Source organism: Marmota marmota, unplaced genomic scaffold, assembly GCF_001458135.2.
Source record: "Marmota marmota marmota unplaced genomic scaffold, marMar, whole genome shotgun sequence".
NCBI lineage: Eukaryota > Metazoa > Chordata > Mammalia > Rodentia > Sciuridae > Marmota > Marmota marmota.
Genome location: NW_025999949.1, coordinates 21,219,994 through 21,239,199, shown reverse-complemented (window position 1 = coordinate 21,239,199; position 19,206 = coordinate 21,219,994). Strand labels below are relative to the sequence as shown.

The following is a 19,206-nucleotide window of genomic DNA, read 5'->3' as shown; positions in this document are numbered from 1 at the left end:
CACGCTGCCTCCCCCCAGTAGCTGGCCTCCAGCAAGTTGCCCATCCTAAAGGACTCTGCCTGGGTGAGTCCACTCCCATGCCACAAGCCACATTCATCAGACTACTTCATTTCCATGTGTGCGTAAGCAATATGCACAGGGTCACGTCAAGGAGGCGGAGTTAGCAAGTGCTTCCTGTTTGTTCCAGGTACTGTTGCAGCCTCATGACCTGGATGATCGCAGCCCTAAGAGGTAAACACCGTCATCCCCATTTACAGAGGAGAAGTAAATGCAGAGAAGCAAGCAATGGGCTCCCGGTCACAGAGGTGCTAAATGATGAGACGCACAGACAGACCCAAGATTCTGGCTGGAGGCAAAGAAATAGAGTTTTAGAGTCTGTGTTTACTGTCCCTGCCTCCCTGAGGGACGGGCAGCCAACACCCAGCTGCATCAGCCTAGCTCTTCTTATCTGTAAAATCTAGACACTCATCTCCACTGTAACCTCTGCCTGGAGTCAGGAGGCCCCAGGTCCAGGTGCTCACAAACCTTCACCCAGGCGTTGGGATGGAGGCTTGGGCTGATAGCTCCAGCAGGGACCCTTCCAGCAACACTCAGGGGCCCAGCAAACAACCTGCCCACGCTATCACGTCTGCACAGGGGAACTCCACCATGCAGGTCACTGGTATGAGTCCAGCTGGGGACTTAGAGAAGGCACTGCTTTCTGAGCCACTAGGTTCTCTGCACTCAGATTCTGATGGGTTCCCCTCTCCTTTCTCTCGTTGCCAGGGGCAAGAGCTCAGGGCTCTATAATTTGATTTCCCATTGTCAGAAGGATCAGGTGACTAGCAGCAGCAGTTTGGATGCTGGTCAGGCTGTGGCAGTTTCAACCCTGGCTTCTGTGGTGGAATATCCTCCCTTTGGGGCATCTTTTTTAAAGACTTACTTATTTATTCCAATTTGTTATACATGACAGCAGAATGCATTTCAATTCATAGTACACATATAGAGCATAATTTTTCATGTCTCTCGTTCACAAAGTAGAGTCACACCATTCGGGTCTTCATACAAGTACTTAGGGTGATGATGTCCATCTCATTCCACCATCTTTCCTACCCCCAAGCTCCCTCCTTCTCCCCTTCACCCTATCTAAAGTTCCTCCATTCCTCCCATGCTCCCCACCCCATCCCTATTAAGGATCAGCATCCACATATCAGAGAAAACATTTGGCCTTTGGATTTTAGAGATTGGCTTACTTTACTTAGCATAATATTTTCCACCTCCATCCATTTACCTGCAAATGCCATGATTTTATTCTCTTTTCATGCCGATTAATATTCCATTGTGTGTATATACCATAGTTTCTTTATCCACTTAGCTGCATCAGGTTTATGCTGATTCCCAGTTTTCCAAGGAATCTCCATACTACTTTCCATATTTGCCGAACCAATTTGCAGCCCCATCAGCAACATATGAGTGTGCCTTTTCCCTCACATCCTCGCTAACACTTATTGTTGTATTTATTTAATAGCTGTATTTAATACCTGCCATTCTGACTGGAGAGAGATGAAATCTTAGAGTAGTTCTGATTTGCATTTCTCTAATTGCTAGAGATGTTGAACATTTTTTTTTATATATTTGTTGATTGATAGTATATCATCTTCTGAGAAGTGTCTGTTTAGTTCCCTGGCCCATTTATTGATTGGGTAATTTGTTTCTTCAGTGTTAAGATTTTTGAGTTCTTTATACATCCTAGAGTTTAGTGCTCTATCTGATGTGCATGTGGTAAAAATTTGCTCCCATTCTGAAGGCTCTCTATTCACCTCAATGATTGTTTCTTTTGTTGAGAAGAAGCTTTTTAGTTTGAATTCATCCCATTTATTGATTTTTTTAAATTTTATTTCTTGCGCTATAGGAGTTTTACTAAGAAAGTTGACATGATGGAATTTGGGCCTACTTTTCTTCTATTAGGTATAGGGTCTCTGGTTTAATTTCTAGGTCCTTGATCCACTTTGAGTTTTGTGCATAGTAGAGAGAGGGGCTTAATTTAATTTTGCTATATATGGATTTTCAGTTTTCCCTGCACCATTTGTTGAAGACACTATCTTTCTCCAATATATGTTTTTGGCACCTTTGTCTAGTATGTGATAATTATATTTATGTGGGTTTGTCTCTGTGTCCTCTATCCTGTACCATTGGTCTGCAAGTCTATTTTGGTGCCAATACCATGCTGTTTTTGTTACTATTGCTCTGTAGTATAATTTAATGTCTGATGTTGTGATACCATCTGCTTCACTCTTCTTGATAAGGATCGCTTTGGCTATTCTGAGTCTCTTATTTTTCCAAATGAATTTCATGATGGCTTTTTCTATTTCTAAAGGGATGTCATTGGGATTTTGGTTGGGCTTGCATTAAATCTGTGTAGCGCTTTTGGTAGTATGGTCATTTTGATAATATTAATTCTGCCTATCCAAGAACAAGGGAGATCTTTCCATCTTCTAAGGTCTTCTTTAATTTCTTTCTTTAGCTTTCATTGTAGAGGTCTTTCATCTCTTTTGTTAAAGTTCATTCCCAAGTATTTTATTTTTTTTCTGAAGTTATTGTAAATGGGGTGGTTTTCCTACTTTCTCTTTCAGAGGATTTGTCACTGATGTACAGAAATGCATTTGACTTATGGCTGTTGATTTTATATCCTGCTATTTTGCTGAGTTTATTTATTAGTTCTGGAAATTTTCTGGTGGAATTTTTTGGATCCTCTAGGTATAGAATCATGTCGTCGGCAAATAGTGATAGTTTGAGTTCTTCTTTTCTAATCCATATCCCTTTAATTTCTTTCATCTATCTAATTGCACTGGCTAGAGTTTCAGCAACTATGTTAGATAGAAGTGGGGAAAGAAAGCATCCTTGTTTTGTTCCAGTTTTTAGAGGGAATGGTTTCAATTTTTCTCCATTTAGGATAATGTTGGCCTTGGGCTTAGCATAGGTAGCTTTACAATGTTGAGATATATTTTTGTTATCCCTAGTTTTTCTAGTGTTTTGAACATGAAGGGGTGCTGTAATTTGTTGAATACTTTTTCTGAATCTATTGAGATGATCATATGATTCTTATCTTTAAGTCTATTGATGTGATGAATTACATTTATTGATTTCTGTATGTTGAAGCAATCCTGTATCCCTGGGATGAACCCCACTTGATGGTGGCCCACTATCTTTTTAATATGTTTTTGTACTCAATTTGCCAAAATTTTATTGAGAATTTTTACATCTATGTTCATTAGAGATATTGGTCTGAAGTTTTCTTTCTTTGATGTGTCTTTGTCTGGTTTTGGAGTCATGGTGATATTGGTCTTATAAAATGAGTTTGGAAGTGTTTTCTCTTTTTCTATTTCATGAAATAATTTGAGGAGTACTGGTATTAGTTCTTCTTTGAAAGTCTTGTAGAACTCAGCTGTGTATCCATCCGGTCCTGGGCTTCTCTTGGTTGGTAGGATTCTGATGGTATCTTCTATTTCATTGCTTGAAATTGATCTGTTTAATTTGTGTATATCCTCATGATTCAGTTTGGGCAAATCATATGACTCTAGAAATTTGTCGATGCCTTTGATATTTTCTATTTTATTGGAGTACAAATTTTCAAAATAATTTCTAACTATCTTCTGTATTTCTGTAGTGTCTGTCATGATATTTCCTTTTTCATTATGGATGTTGGTAATTTGAATTTTCTCTCCCCTTCTCGTCATTAGTGTGGTTATGCGTTTATCAATTATACTTATTTTTTTCAAGGAACCAACTTTTTGTTTTGTTAATTTTTTGAATTGTTTATTTTGTTTCAATTTCATTGATTTCAGCTCTGATGTTAATTATTTTCTGTCTTCTACAATTTTTGGTATTGCTTGTTCTTCTTTTACTAGAGTTTTGAGATGTAAAGTGAGGTCATTTATTTGTTGACTTTTTCTTCTTTTAAGGAATGAACTCCATGCAATGAACTTTCCTCTTAGTACTGCCTTTGTAGTGTCCTAGAGAGATTTCGATATGTTTTATCTGTGTTCTCATTCACCTTTAAGAATTTTTAAATCTCCTCCTCCTTGATGTCTTCTGCGACCCATTTTTCATTCAACAGCTTATTATTTAGTCTCCAGGTGTTGGAGTAGCTTCTATTTTTTATTTTATCATTGAATTCTAATTTCATTCTATTATGATCTGATAGAATGCAGGGTAGTATTTCTACTTTTTTGTATTTGCTAAGAGTTGCTTTGTGGCATAATATATGGTCTATTTTAGAGAAGGATCCATGTGCTGCTGAGAAGAACATGTACTCACTCATTGGTGGATGAAATATTTTATATATGTCTGATAAGTCTGAGTTATTTATTGTATTATTGAGTTCTATAGTTTCTTTGTTCAGCTTTTGTTTGGAAGATCTATTCAGTGGTGAAAGAGGTGTGTTAAAGTCACCCAGAATTATTGTGTTGTGGTCTATTTGATTCTTGAACTTGAGAAGACTTTGTTTGATGAATGTAGATGCTCCATTGTTTGGGGCATATATGTTTATAATTGTTATGTCTTGTTGATGTATGTTTCCCTTAAGCAGTATGAAATGTCCTTCTTTATCCTTTCTGATTAATTTTGGCTTGAAATCTACTATGTTTGATATGAGGCTGGAAACCCCTGCCTGTTTCCACAGTCCGTGTGAGTGGCATGTTGTTTCCCAGCCTTTGACCTTCAGTCTGTGGATGTCTTTTCCTATGAGATGAGTCTCTTGAAGGCAGAATATTGTTGGTTCTTTTTTTTTTAATCCAATCTGCCAGTCTATGTCTTTTTAAAAAATTTATAGTTGTATATGGACACAATGCCTTTATTTATTTTTACGTGGTGCTGAGGATTGAACCCCGTGCTAGGCAAGTGCTCCAGCCCCAGCCCTAATCTATGTCTTTTGATTGGTGAGTTTAGGCCATTAACATTCAGGGTTATTATTGACACATGATTTGTATTCCTGGTCAATTTTGTTTATTTTTGGTATTTAACTTGACTTGGTTTCTCTTTGCATTGGTTTTTCCTTTAGTGTAATACCTCCCTTTGCTGATTTTCATTGTTTTTTTTTTTTTTTTTCATTTCTTCCTCATGGATTTTTTTGCCAAGGATGTTCTGTAGTACAGGCTTTCTAGTTATAAATTTTTTTGTTTATCATGGAAGGTTTTTATTTCGTCATCAAATATAAAGCTTAACTTTGCTGGATATAAGATTCTTGGTTGGCGTCCATTTTCTTTCAGAGCTTGGTATATGTTATTCTAGGATCTTCTAGCTTTCTGGATCTGGGTTGAAAAATCTGCAGAGATCCTAATTGGTTTTCTCCCTACAGGTAATCTGATTCCTTTTTCTTGTGGCTTTTAAAATTCTATCCTTATTCTGTATGCTAGGCATTTCATTATAATGTGTCTTGGTGTAGATCTGTTGTAATTTTTGTACATTTGGTGTCCTGTAAACTTCTTGTATTTGATTTTCCAATTTATTCTTCATGTTTGGGAGATTTTCTGATATTATTTCATTGAGGAAACTGTGCATTCTTTTGGTTTGAAACTCTGTGCCTTCCTCTATCCTAATAAATCTTAGATTTGGTCTTTTGATGTTATCCCATAATTCTTGGATGTTCTGTTCATGGTTTCTTACCATCCTCATTGTGTGGTGAATTTTATTTTCAAGATTATATATTTTGTCTTCCTTATCTGATCTTCTGTCTTCCAAGTGATCTAGTCTGTTGGTGATGCTTTCTGTTGAATTTTTTAAATTTAATTTATTGTTTCCTTCATTTCAAAGATTTCTGATTTTTTTTTTTTCAGAATCTCTGTCTTTTTTGTAGTAGTCTTTTGCTATCTGTATTTGCTCCCTTATCTCTTTGTTGGAGTGATCAATTTTTGCCTGTATTTGCTCACTTACGTCATTATTTAATTTGTAGATCATTTTAATTAAGTACATTCTGAACTCCTTCTCTGACATTTCATCAACTGTACTGTTCATGGATTTTATTATTGTAGTATCTTGTTTTGTTTGGGGCACTTTCCTCCCTTGTTTTTTTATGCTGTGTATGTATCTTCCTTTCTTGCAGTGCGGATCTGAGGTATTACAGTTTCTACCCTATAATCTTATGTGTCCCTGCAGATAACCTGTACCTCACCTTGGTGTTGGGTTTCTAGACCCTGCTGGTGTCCCATGGTAAATGCTACTGCGACTAATGGTGGTGGTGGCAATACCAGAGATAACTCAGGATAGCAGTGAGGATGTCCCAAGATGGATGCAACCACTTTCAGAGATGGAGCTGAAAAGGTGGGCTGCCTATTTGGAGATGCAGCTACCTCCAGGACCTGTCTGTTGTCCCAGGGTGGAGGTTACTGTGTGGGGAGGGCTATGGTGATAGCTGCAATGTCCCAAGATGGAGGAGGGGTAGGCCTGGTTCCTGGTGTGGATCTGCTGGTTGGCAGGGTGGTCTTAGGCCTGTGGCTGGGATCTGGGGTAGGTCTGCTGGTTGGTTCTGGGGTCCAGTGTGGGTCTGCCAGTTGGCTGGGTGGTCCTTGGACTGACTTTAGCCTTGGATCTTATGCAGGTGGGTGGGGTGGTCCTAGGCCTAGGGCTGGGTTCCCGCATGGGTCTGCAGGTCAGTGGGTCTGTCCTGGGCTGGGGCCTTAGGGGCATCTTGATCTCAAGGTTCCAAAGTCATAGCAACAGCTGGTATTTTTGGTGGCCTTGCTGAACCTTTATCAGGTGAGCAGAAAGGGGTCAGTGGGGTAAAGGCACAGGCTCTGGATCAGACAGTGTCCAAGTCCCAGCCCCTCTGTGGACTGTCACTCAGGAAGTCACTCATTGTCAGGCTTCAAGCTCCTACCTCCAAAAATTGAATGGCAATGGTGCTTCTCAGGGCTGTTTTGAGGATTAAATGAGACAAGATTAAATGAGATGGTGCTAGACACATTCCCAAGTCCTGGGCAGCACTAGAGAACATTTCAATAACTTTAAACTCATTTACTTCTCCTAACAACCCTCGAAGAGCGAGCAGTGAGATTCTTTCCCTTTTATGGCTCAGAGGAGGCAAATGACATAGCAATGTCATATATCTGTGAGAGGCAGAACCAGCATTTGAACATACGTGTGTGAATGTGCAGGAAGCAGCCTGAGGGTGGAGCTGGGGTTCGGTGGTGGAGAGAGATGCAGGGCTGATATAGACGCCAGCTCTGCCACTCTGAGGAAATCAGTTAAGTTCTTTGGGCCTCAGTTTCTTCCTCTGTGGAATGGGAAAAATGCCAGTCCTGATTGTTGTTGTAAGAATTAAGTCTGAGAGAGACTCAAGGTGTTGGGCTATTGTGAAAAAAGAAACGGTGCAGGAAAACATCCTTAGACAGGCCTTTCTTTCATCGGACCTACACCTCGGGGCAGACGGCCTTTAGGGCAAACCTTGGGTACCTGGAGCCTGCAGGGGGGCACGTGGCTCCCTTGGGTTCTCAGGCTGTGCTCCTCCTCTGCAGGACAGCTGTGTAGGACAGACGATGCAGCTGCTCCTGGTGCTCTGGAGAGTCCGCCAGGCCCCCCTCCTCTTGGGGAGTTCCACTTGTCGCCATAGACACCTGGGATCAGGTGCAAAGTGGCAGAGGCAGATGCTGACTCTACGTCCTGCGCCAAGGTCTCCTCTGAGGTCAAGTTCACTCTGTGGCTCTTGGAGCAGGAGAAATTATGAGGATGTCCCCAGTTTATCCTTGAGGACTCCTCACACAGGGTTTCCTCTGGAGGATTTTGGGAAACAGGCTGCTGCCTGCAGGAGCAGTCTTGGTACCTTTCCCCTCCCCTGTGGCCATGCTCTGGGACACACCACCTCTTAGGGGCCTCCCACGGTGACTCTGGCCATGAGCTTTGCGTTGGCATGTTGGATGGCGGTGATGTGATGCAAGCCAAGACTTGAGAAAGACTGGCAGATTTTCGTTTGTACCCTTGTTCCTCTGTCATCACCATGAGCTTGTGCCTGGGTGGGCCTGTGGGGTGAGTGACATGGAGCTCCATCTCCTGCCACCCCACCAGGGGTTGTCTTAGGTCAGCTAATGCCCAGAGATGTGGGTGAGCCCACTGAGGACCTGCAGAGTCCCTAACAGACTGGAGGAGTGTGAGCCGACTCCACCCTGAGCCTGGAGATCTGTGAGCTAAGCAAAAGTTGCTTGTTGTCCTCCACTCAGGCCTGGGGTTGTTTGTTACACAGCACTATCACCTCAATAAATAGCTGATACAGATATGTTTTTTAAAAAATGCAACACTCTATGACTTTGATTGTATTTTGTCACATGATTCAAATTCACCTTTCTCTGCCTCTTTCTTTGCTCTTGAAGGTCCTGGCAGGAAACATTATTTTCCACCCATACACCCAGCCTTACAGACAGCTTCTGATGGCTCTACTCAATGAAATTCTGACTGGAGCAAACAGAAAATGCTACGCTTCCCTTCTGTCTCGCTCTTCCTCTTCCTGTTCATTTATTTTAATAAAAATCCAATGCATATTTTAAATAAATGTGCTAAGCCAGACCACACGTCCTCAAGCCCAAGCCTCCCATGCCCAGGGCTTCTCCTCGCCATTGCTCTCCACCTTATGACCATGGGGACATGAGGCCCCGTGTTTCCATGGCATCATGCCTGTGCTTCTGTGACAATGCACTCGTCACTGTGACGAGGTGGCGAATCCCAACCAACTGGACTCAGATGACCTCCTACTGGCCTCAGGATTTTGGGCAGGTTCCCTGACTCCTCTGAGGAACATGCAAGGTGAGGATAATGACGACAACAGTGGTCACCTCCCGGGGATACCTGGGCAGGTTCAATGAAAGTGTACAACTCCCAGTTCGGCACCTGGCTGTAGTAAGCACTCACTACGCATCAGCTGCTTGCAATCGTGTGTGGCACCCTGGGAATCTGAAGTGCTAGCTGGCATTTAATACGCACCATGTCTCTATTGTCTTAAGTATTTTAGGTATTCTTTTAAGGCTCCTTGGGTGTTTATTTCATTTCAAACCTCATGGCAACTGTTAATGTAGATAGTGTTATTATCCCTGATTTGTAGATGAGAAAATTGAGGCACAGAGAGGTAGAATAACTTATCCAAGGCCACACAGCTAAGAGACCACCCTTATTGTCTTCCTTACACTTTTTTTATAGTTATTCACCCATCTTTCTCATTGGTTGATCTCACTGGAGTGTGCAATGAATGCTTGCCTTCAAGGGCTTAGCACAGTGCCTGGCCCATAGACCCACATGGTGACAGAGGTTGCCAGAGGGTGGTCTGTGTCCTTGTGCTCTTTTCTCTCTTGGCATGCACCCCCTTGAGGGCAGAGGGCTGGATCCCCTGATCCCTGCACCTGCCTGCTACTGAATCTGATGGACAGATGGTGCCGTGAGGAAGAGGCCCGGCTGCTTCTCACTCTGGCCTCAGCTCTGGGCTGCCTAACACTCCAGCTCCAATCAGGACACAGGAAGCAAACGAGGCTCTTAGCAGCCTCAGGCGAGTGGGGGGTGAACGGAGCAGATTGGTGTACACAGGAGTGTTTAATAACGCTATCACGCTACCCCTTCTTTGCGGAGCCGTTGTGACATTCTGCGTTAAAAAAGTGACAACCTTCAATTGCTGTGCATCACCCAGGTCTGGCATCGCAGAGCTTCCTGTCCCAGAGAGCTGGCATGTTCTGGCAGCCAACGGCACACAGGGATCGGGGACACTGATGGCTTTGTGCAAAAATATCCTCGTGGACCCTTTTCAGCCCTTTGTAGTGCGGTTGTTCTTCTGCTCGCTTGTCAGAAGCATAATTTTCATTAAATATTAAGAAGCTGTTTGTTAAAATAATGTCGTCATGGTAACCGGGTGGGGGAGGGGGCTAAGAAGTCTGGTGCGGCCCGAATCCCAGCATATTAATCAAGTGCTTGGTACTCTGTAGTGAGCGTCCCTCTGAGCCTCCTGGTGACAATGAATCTGGAGGGGCGTTGTAGATGGCAATGGCAAAGATGCGGGCTCTCAGGAGGTCCTTGGAGCTGTGTTGTCTCTGCTGGACAAATGGATGGGTGGACTGATGGATGGACAAATGAATGAATGTCAAAACCAACATTTTTGATGTTTGTGCCTGAGCTCTTTCTTCCTTTTCTTGGTACTAGGGATTAAACCTGGGAGCGTGTCACCACTCAGCCACATCCCCACGCCCTTTATATTTTGAGACAGGATCTCACTAAGTTGCCGAGGGCCTCACTGAATGGCTGAGGCTGGCCTCCAACTAGTGATCATCCTGCCTCAGCCTCCTGAGTTGCTGGGGTTACAGGTGTGAGCCCCATGCGTGGCTCGTTGGAGCCATTTCTGACAGTTCTGGTTTTCAGTTGCCCTTTTATAGTAGAAAGGAGTTTTGCCAAAAAATTGGGGTGGGGGCTAGGGAATTAAAGGGGGAGGCAAAGATTTCTCTTGCTCTAAAGGAGAGCGAAAGGCAATGGCAGGGAAGCAAAGCAGGCAAGTCTGCAGCCCAACTGCCTGAGCCCCGTCTGGCTCTGCCACATCTCTGGGGACAGTGACCCACTCCCCCAAGCCTTGGTCTCTACACACAGAACACAGCCCACAGCTGTGTGTCCTTGCCTCTGGGGACTGGAAGATCAGAGGAGACGGTACTTGATCAAGTGCTACCCCATTTCTATCTCTGCTGGTGCCTGCACAGGGCCTGCTGCTGTTGCTGCAAATGTCACTAATGTCACCATGCAGGGAAGGTCCCGTGGCTTTGGTAGCTAAAGGCCCCATGGGGCTCTGGTCATCCAGGTCAGTGTCCAGACCAGGTCCAGTGGACACGCCACAGCCCAGGTGCTTTCTGAGGTCAGCACTGTGTTCTCTGAAGGACCAGAGGGAGGTCACTTGTGATCTGTTGAGGTTTGGATATGGCATGAGCATGTCCCCCAACGGGTCCTCTGCTGGAAGCCTGATCCCCACTGGAGCCCTGTCGAGGTGGTAGAACTTTAAGAGGAGGGGCCTAGTGGAAGGGGCTTAGGTCGCAGTGGCACTGCCCTAGGAGGACATTAACATAGTCCCCTCAGAGGCCCAGTGTGAGCAAGTTGTCATAATAGGAGCAAATGCCTGACTCTGTGTCTCTCTGCCTTCCTGTCTCACTGTGTGTCTCTTGCAGATGTGCCCCTGCCACTATGATGCCATGTGCCCACAGGCCCTCACTGGAGGCCAAACCGATGTGGCCACCTGATATTGGACTTTCAACCTCTAAATTGTGAGCTTAATAAACTCTCTTTTTTACTCACTATCCAGCCTCAGGTGTTTTGTTATAGCAACATGCAATGGACTAACACACCATCTCTCTTGTAATCTTGTTTTGTTTTTACAAAGCTTTTATAAATACAAAACCATTCTTTGCTCACCGGCCATACAAAGCCAGACCCAGTAGGCTGGCTGTAATAATGATATGATAAAACAGAAGAAAAAGGAAAGCAAAGTAAAGGAGATGTAGACAGTGCCTTTTTTCCACAAAAAGTAAGTCGAAGGGCTACTCCCTGGTTCTGGAGGGAGACACATCAGTACATTGTGACACTTTAGCATGCTACAGAGGAGCACCCACAGGTGGGACATCACTTCTGCAAAAATATATGCCACTGGATTTGTTTCACATGTGGTCTAGACACAGAGGCCTACCCCAAGTTCAATGCTTCCCACTGGGTCCCTTCTGAAAATTACAGCCACAGTAATCAGTCCATTATCTTGGGCACTGAATGCCCTGCAGACTCTCACACTGTGTGCTGGTTTTGGTAGCCCCCCTTTCCCCAATGTTCCCACCCACCGATCTCAGTCCTTGTGGTCTGGCAATGCCTGGTGGGCATATGTGACCAGTCCTGGCCAATGAGCATGGTCCACCAATGCAGATGGCTCACAGGGGGACATGTGGCCTGGGTCTTTCAATCCCAGGGCATGCAAGGACCATTAGGGAAGCGAAATCCTCTTTCCATGGGAATAGCTGTTGGTGGCCACTCTGTCACAGTGTCAGTGTGGGAAACCTGCCTGAATGAGGCCCACACAGAAGCTGAGCCAGGGCTGCAGAGAGGACTCCCATTGTCATTGTTTGAGCCCAGCTGGGTGCCAGCTCAGACTTTCCAGTTACATGGACCACCTTTCTGTTTGACACTCAGGTCAACTTGAATTGGATTTCTATCTTATAACCCAAAGTCTACCGTAACCACAAATCCACTAAGCATTGTTATCTAATAATTTCAGGTATTATCATTTTCTTGATCAAAAACTTTGGGCTCCAAAACACACGGAACAGGGTTTAGGGCAGGGTGACCAGGACAAAGCTTGAGACAGACACAAGGGATGGGTGAGATGCCATTTCTCACTTTTCTCTTCCTTTCTCCTGTAGCTTAGATACACTGGGTCCACTCGTAGGACGGGGGGAAGGAGCCAAGATCACCTCACATGCCCTTGAACTTGCACCTGACCCAGTGCCTGCCACGGAGCCTTACATGTAGTCAGTCAGGGTGGATGAACGTCACACCAGAGGCAGGTGGGATGTTGTAGCTCAGTTTCCTGATGGAACTGCTGCTTCTGGTCCTGCCTCCAAAGTGCTGATGCCACTCTAGGGCTCTGTCCCCAGCCCGGCTGTCTCCTGGCCTGAGCTGTCCCTGGGAGAGCCCGCCCTCGGGCTCCCTGCCTTCTCCATGGGCCTGCTGTCTACCCTGAGACTGGCGATGCGAGGCCACACTGATTTTTCATAGGGCAGTAGGCTGGGAGGCTAGGGCAGGGGGAGGGGGACACAGTTAGGGAGAGTGACATATTTGAAGAAGTCCCAGGCGATCTCATTTCTTCCTCCTCTCCCTACCCCAGCAGGAGCACAGCCACCAGGTTGGCCATCAATGGCCTCTGTGCTGGTGACTCCCAAAACATCCCTCCCTCCCTCAGCTGGTTTCTGAGTTCCAGGGCTATGCAGGACGTCCCCACTAGGATGATGCCACAAACACTAATCCGAACTTAACAGCAATGCTAATGGTGGGTAACAGGCTCTCAAATGAGAGTATTTACTGGGTCCAGATGTAGTTTTTAACATTTTTATGTTAAATGGGTTGGGGGGACCAGGCCTTGCCCATGCTGGGCCAGTGCTCCCCACCAAGCTGCAGACCCCGCCCAGCCAGACAGTTCCTAACGTTTTACATGTACTGATCCTAGAAGCCCTCTCAGGTTGGTAATGATAATAACCACTTAATTTTCACTATACAGAGGAACATGTGAGGCTCAGTGAAGTTAAACGACCCCTCCTTGTCCATGCAGCTGGCCAGGTAGCTGAGCCAGAACTTGATTCCATCCGAGGGCTCCTGAGACCACAGTAGCAGCGGGTCTATGCTGCCCTCTGCTCCATGCACAATCCATGGGCACGTGGAAGGCCACACTCCCAGGCCACCTCTCCATCCACCACGTTTTCTGTCTGCCCACTACTTGGTGAACAGGGTCATTTTCTCTTACGGTTCCCAAACCGAGCCTGGGTCTTGCTCTCAGTCCCTCCTTCCCTCCCCATCCAAGTCCAGCCAGGTGTTGCTCAGAATTGTTTCTGGAGCAAGCCCCCCTTTCCTCCATCCCTGCTGTGGTTGCCGGGGTCCAGCTGGTCATTCATTCCCTCTCTCCATCAGACCGGCTGCCACCCAGCCTCTGCCTCTGACCCTCCCTCCTGTTTGAGCCCAAGGCATCACACCTCTGAAAATCACCTCTTGCGTCCTGCAGGCAGTCTGGCCCCTCTCATGGCATCTGAGGACCTCTGGATTGCACCAATCCTCCTTGCCCACCTCAACCACCACGTGCTCCCATGAGGCTCTCCTGGCCCAGCAACCCAGGCTTCCTGACACTCCCCAAATGCCCATGCTCGTCTGCCTCTGTGCCTTTGCTGAGCTTCCTGTCTCCCCTGTCTGCAGGAATCCTCCCTCCTCCAGGGTCTCTGAACTCGTGGGCAGAAGGAAACATTCATTACTGTAATAGTCAACTTGCCATCTTTTTGAAGCCAGTCAAGTGACCGTGACACACACACTGACTTCTGCATTTACTGAGTGGTTTTGTTACCACTTTTACTCTGTGCTAGGCACTGTCCTAGGCACATTCCAGAAACTCATAAGCTTTTATGAGTCTTCAACACAGTCATCCTGACTACCCTATGAGGTGGCCCATTTTATGGATGAGGAGACCGAGGCCCAAAGAAGTTCAATAACTTGTCTGAAATCACAGAACTAGCAAAGGGAGAGAAGAGATTCCAAGTCTGGCCCCTACAGCATGATCTTAAGGACTCTGCTTTATTGCTTCGTGTTGGGTGGTAGAGACTGTAAGAGTCAAGAAGAGGGGATAAGGGCCTCAGAGGAAGCTACTGGACTTGCCCTGAGTTTTGATATGACGCCAGGGTCTGCCCTGGCCTCTTGGTGACAGCTCCTCAGTGAGCCCACGCTGGCCATGCACTCTGGCCTCAAGGCCTCCTCTGCCCCATAGCCTCCCTCAGCTCCATCTCAGGAGGGAAGAGTCTGAGACTGTTCAAGGATGTTCAAGGATGAAGACAGAGACCCTCAAGGCCACCACGCTAGGAAGTGGAGCTTCAGTGGGGAGAAGGGAAGAGCAGGATGGGGACAGTCTCCTCTCTGCAGCCCGTGGAGCTGTGTGGGATGACTGCTGGGGTGGGGCCCCATGGGGGCTGGTGGGGACAGGGCCCGAGCTGCAGAGCAGTTCTGCTCTGGGTCCAGAAGAGAAGACCAAAGAGTGAGGGTGTCCAGCATGGTGAGCCAGAGGGCACTGGGCCAGATGCTCCAGGTGGCTGGGATAAGGTCCGCACCTGTCTGTCACTCACCTTAGAATCCTAGCCCTCAGCCAAAACCCAGGGTCCTAATGAGGTCAGCTGCGCTTCCCAAGCCCTCTGCAGCCACCCACACCAGGCCCCGTGACCAGGGCACAGCTTCTCCAGCCTTGCTTCACATAGACTTTCTTTCTTTTTTCCCTTTTCTTCCTTTCCTCCCCCCACCCCCTCTAAGTAGGGACTTGTTCTTTCTCCTGCAGATTCTCAAAGACTTAGACTGAGCGTGGAGCTCCATTTCAAAAGTCTAACCCATTTTTAAGGAGATCCCATCCTCTGGGTGCTCGCACACTCGAATCTGTTGGCATCAGTGTGGCACGAGCTCACCTTTCCTGTCCCGCCTTTCCTTGCTGAGGGAGTGGATTCGATTGCTGACTTGCCTGCATAGAAGGGACAATGAGGACATGGTCCAGGTGCCGCGCAGCCCGGTCCCTGCTAGAGAAACATTGTGCTGGGGGACTCACTGTGCTACAGACACTTTTGGCTGCTTTCATATCAGGACCCTGGGAGCCACTCCTCCCAGAAGACCGGACCAGAGCCTCAAGTTGGGGATTTAAATGGACATTTTCCACTGAAGAATCATCAGGAACAAAAAGGAAAGGCCCTTGAAAGACTAACAGGAGTCATTTGAAAACTACGTTGGTTTTTTCTTTCTTTTTTTTAAAAAAAATCAAACTGTACCAATTTTCTGGACCCTATTCAAAGAGCAAAGCTCACCTCTTATCTCATTTACTCTCCCAAACCACTCTACGAGATGTTATCTCCCCATTTTATAGATCAGGAAACTCAAGGAAAACTCGCTCTGGACTACCCTGCAGCACCACACACGTGTGAACTCTGGAAAAGCAGCTTCTCCGCAGCAAGTGCAGCGGAGTCTAATTCAATTTCCCTGGCCATTTCAGATGGAGGCCAAGCTGCCCACTGAATGATTTTCCACTTCAATAAACTCCCTGCTTTTGTGAGAGCATCAGTGCTATTCAGGCCAGAGTCAGTGGCCTGGAGGTACAGGTCAAGTATGCTCAGCTGGGGTCACACCTGCTCAGCACAGACCGCGGGGGCCCTCTCTGTATCAGTCCACTCACGGGGGCCAAGATGAGTTCCTGTAGGGAGAGGCGGCCAAGCGCCCCACGTGGGGAGGCCCTGGGAGGAAGTCTTCTTGCTCACTTGGGTTGGTCCTGAAGGGGTCCAGGTGAGCGAGGTTCGCCGGGCCTTGCCTCTCTGATCATCAGGAACAAAAAGGCTGATGGACTTAAAACCATGAAGAGTGGAAGCAGGAAGATGACCTTAGACATCACTTTGTCTAAGGATGGCGAAGAGTGGCATGTGGGTCACGGTCCTTTTCTAGCCTCCTTGGCAGACATCGCTAATCCGTGGTGGCATCTCTGCAGCAGGGGTGCCTCAGCACAGTTCCCTGGCAGTCGGGGCCATTCGACCCTTTCATCCCTGCCTGCTTCCCACCCAAGGCAGAGAGAGGTGGTAGTTGCTTGGCAGATACCAGGAAAAAGAACCTGGTGTGTTTTTAGACTCCTGGGCATGGGGCTGGGCTTATGTCATGCACAATTTGGCCAGCACCACGATCTTATGCTCAGCTAGGGTCACGGTGAGATGGGGCAGAGGAGCCACAAGGGAGGCCCCTGAGCAAGCTAATTCTATAGCCCCAGGCCTTGTATTAAAGTAAGAAGTGTGACCTTGAGAGTGTTCCACGCAGATATAATTTATCTGAAATACAGTAAAAATCCTGGGGTGGCGGCTGCTGCTTCCTTCTGCCAAGGGAAGCATTGTTCTGGGAAGCCAGTGACAAGCTGTTCATCTTCTAGCCTTGGGGACAGCCAGACCTCCCTGGGGAAAGGGCAGAGGCTGATGTGGAGTGGGGACCGAGACCATACTGCTCAAACTCAAGTCTCCCACGGTTTTCCGTGTGTGGCGATGGAGTCTGTTTTTGTCTTCCAGTTTTCAAGACCACTTCCGAGAGGGAAGGATGTTGGCATATGGTGTCCTTGTTCACTGGGGGAAGGGGACATTAGAGATGTCGCACAGCTAGCAATAGATGGCAGAGCTGCCTCTGGCTTTGGACCAATGTCAGAACCAAGAGGGACCATCAGAGGGAGACTGCAGGAGAAATGGTGTCCCCGACCACAGTGTCTCTGCTGTAGAGAATGGGCTCAGAGTGGGCCCCTTGCTTCATCTCAGACCCAACACTGAATCTATCCCACAACTAGAAGAAGGGCTAATAGCCACTGAGTGCTCACCAGGTCCTAGACGACGGGGCCAAGCAGCTTTATATGAATGACCTTCTTGAATCCTCACAACCACTCTGGGAGATAGTTACTACCCCATCCCCATTATACAGATGAGAAAACCAACACACAGAGAAGCTGGCAACTTGCCTGAGGCCCCACAGCCAGTGGAACAGCCAGGACTTGAAACCAGGGTCACTGCCACTAAGCACAGACACCGCCTCCTGGAACTGCCTCTTGGATACTTTATCACCATGATTTACTGAGCACCTACTTGGGGTCCAGTGAGTGCAAGGACACAGCTCTGTCCTCGAAGCTCAACTCCTGCCTGAAGACTTGCAAGGACCAGCCAAGAAGAGACTCAGATTCCCTGTTGAGCCTTCCTCCTCCTCCTCCTCTTCCCCATACCATTCAGGGTTCAGCTGCACACACAGCCCATGCGCAGTAACGGTCAAACTCGATTCTCATCCAGGCTGCCAGCTTCTGAGAGAAAAACACCATCTCTGGCCTCCCACAGCGCCCTGCCCTCAGGGGCCTTTGGGAAGTATTGCTGCAGCTGACGGGGCAGGAGACCCAGACGCACAGCACAAAGGACAGCCATGTCTCATTATTCACACCCTCCCCTGGGCCATGGGTGTCCCATTTGGATCCAGAGTACAATTTTTTCTCACGCCCAGTGGGCCAGGTTTTGGGCACAAGTTCCTGCCCCTGCCAGAGGGCCGCCACACCCTCAGTGACGTCATGCTTGTGGTCCACCCGCCTGTCTGGGTCTCCCCGCTTTGCCTCCTGGGGAGTGGGTGGTGGGTGCCCTTGCCACACCTTCCCTGGCCTTTCCTCCTGGTCTGTGTGGCCTGGATCTTGGGCCCAATTCTCAATGGTGCAGCTGGCCGGTAACTCTGTGGCTCTGGTATGGGAGGGAGCACCCTGAGCCTCAGCAAAACTCCCATCATGCTTTGCAAGTTGCCCGCCCATCATGGACATAAGGTGCAGCTGGCCAACGGGTGTGAGGTCACTGGAGAGACTCAATGTTCATCTCATCCAGCGGCTTCTGCAGCAGAACCTGCCATGGAGAGGCAGCACAGAGAGAGGGTGGGTCATTCAGCAGCCTTCCTCCTGCCTGAGTCCTGGGGCTCTCAGGGCTCCATTGCGCACCATCGAGCCAGCTATCTCCTTCTCTGTTCTGAGCCTTGGCTAAAGCTTCTCTGAATACAATTCTAAGCACACGCCTTCTGGATGGTGAGTCTGAGCTGCTGCCATCAGAGCAGAGAAAGGACAGCGCAGACACTTGCAGGCTCAGTTCGCTCCTGGGGAAGGACTGACAGGAACCTAGGAAGTTCCAAGGGACTGGCCCTGGGATCCCCAGCACAATGCTGCTCCCAATGCACGTGGGCGGAAACTGTGAGGCCTGCCTGCGGCCAGCTGCCTGTCCCTTCCTCCCATCCCTCTCCTCTCCCTTGAGACCCAACCTGTGACCACCGACAGACACATCACTCACCATCTCGTGTGGCTTACATCCTGGGAACCTCCTTCCAGCTCAAGCTCCCGAGAGCAGCCAGTGTGTGGGGACCTGCAGGAGAGGGACTCAAGGTTAGCAGCAGGGCAGAGCACCGGGTGGCCATCTCTCTTCCCAGCAGGACTGAGTCACTGGGAGACTGGGGTCAAGGTGGGAGGATAAAAGGAAGAGGAATGGGTATGAGGACCGAGCTGCTCATTAAGCCAACCTCAAAATCTCTGGGCTTTGTGGCGATTCTGAGACAGGGAGAGGAGGCTTTTCAGGAGAGCGGAACTGATGGGGAAACTGCGTGGGGTGGGCCGGGGGCCCTCTTTGACCTCACTCAGTGTCCCGGGAGTCGCCCCTGCCTGCTCCCAGCAGCAGGCCACACGTGGTTCCATTTGGATGAGGGCTTAGGGGGAGCTCTGTGCTCAGGGCTCCAGTGGGAAGGATGCTGAGGCCTTAAAACAAAAGCCCCCCAAGCGTATTTATATCCCGAGAGACTCCTGCCAAGCTCACCCCGTGTGCTTCCATTATCCCTCGGAGAGCCGGAAACTGGAAGAACAAGGCGAGTGCCGGCCTCTGAGGATGTGTCCCCAGCACGGCGAGTTGAGGCCTGAGCCCTGGAGGCTCC

At 47.8% G+C, this 19,206-nt stretch overlaps 1 protein-coding gene across 2 annotated transcripts in view; it reads right to left on the bottom strand.

The window, feature by feature from the left end:
* Zhx2 (zinc fingers and homeoboxes 2) overlaps nucleotides 1–18,676 on the bottom strand; it is a 94,927-nt gene extending 76,251 nt beyond the window's left edge. Inside the window, exon 1 of one of the 2 annotated variants that reach the window (XM_015486428.2) lies at nucleotides 18,576–18,676. The gene's annotated coding sequence lies outside the window, so the exon portion shown is untranslated. The remainder of the gene's footprint in view (nucleotides 1–18,575) is intronic. The other variant, XM_048802074.1, reaches the window with a different exon arrangement.
* Between the last annotated feature and the right edge of the window lie 530 nt (nucleotides 18,677–19,206).